Here is a 1,094-nt window from a genome sequence, read left to right as displayed (position 1 = left end):
GCAAGGTATCCCCTCATTCAATATTTCATAGCAAGTGTTTTTCTTCGTTATCAAATTATAATTCTATATCGAAAAGGTTTAAGGATTTTAGAGAGAGTACGATGTATAAAACTCAATAATGAAAATAATGATTTGTTTAAATAGAAATAATGACGAAGAGGAATAACTCGGGCATAGTGTGTAGGTGTATTTTGTGTGGGAGTTTCATATTCTAACGTTCAGATACACGCGAAATTTGCCGATGAAACTCGTAGTTACCACCCAACCCGATTCACCTACTTTGTGTAGGAATTTCATATTCTGACGTTCAGATACACGCAAAATTTACCGATGCAACTGGTAGTTACCACCCAAGCCTATTCTGCCTGAGCCAACAAACAAGCGAAAGTGCCGCAGAATACTATACACGTACCTATAATGCTTCCCCCCAAACCCACTATAAATAAGATTGCCTTAAATTCCTTTCGCAACCATCCAGTTCTCCATTAATTTCCTTATTGTATCACAATGGCTGAGAAGAAGTCGCGGAGTGTGAGTGGCGCAGTCATCTGCGTTTGTATTTGGGCGTGCATGGGGGTTTTCCTCCACCAACCAGCTTCGGCTGCAATGGACTGCAACACCATCATTCAGCAGATCACATCCTGCGCCGCGTATCTCACCCAGGGAACGCCGGTGCCGCAGGAAGACAGTTCTTGCTGCCAAGGGGTTCAGAGCCTGTATGGCGACGCCACCACCACAGAGGAAATACAACAAATCTGCACATGTCTAAAGAACGAAGCCATCAATTACAATCTTAACGACAGAGCTCTTCAGAGTCTTCCATCTAACTGCGGCCTGCAGCTCTCCTTCACTATAACCAGGGATATCGACTGCTCATCGTAAGCTCAGTCTACTACTAAACCCTAGCCCCCCTCCTTTTTTTTTTTTTGAAATATTTTGGAATTTGACAGGTAGGAAGAGCTAGGTTAATTGTTTAATCTCATTCTTATTTGTTAGATTATAAATATTTTTCAGAATTTAGAATTCAAATATGGTTACTCACTATTACTAAGATGGTAGATTATTTCAAAATTTAATAAACCAAAGCAAGATTA

The 1,094-nt window shown here is 40.6% G+C and overlaps 1 pseudogene; it reads left to right on the top strand.

Moving 5' to 3' along the window:
• The first annotated feature begins 507 nt into the window (after positions 1 to 507).
• Positions 508 to 882, top strand: LOC149187124 (non-specific lipid-transfer protein 1 pseudogene; annotated as a pseudogene).
• Positions 883 to 1,094: the final 212 nt, after the last annotated feature.

This window comes from Pinus tabuliformis, chromosome 3_1 (assembly GCF_031772625.1).
Source record: "Pinus tabuliformis cultivar Carrire ecotype Pingquan chromosome 3_1, CPIR1, whole genome shotgun sequence".
Classification (NCBI taxonomy): domain Eukaryota; kingdom Viridiplantae; phylum Streptophyta; class Pinopsida; order Pinales; family Pinaceae; genus Pinus; species Pinus tabuliformis.
The sequence above is the reverse complement of the archived record's forward strand: the minus strand, read 5'-3'. Positions and strand labels throughout refer to the sequence as shown.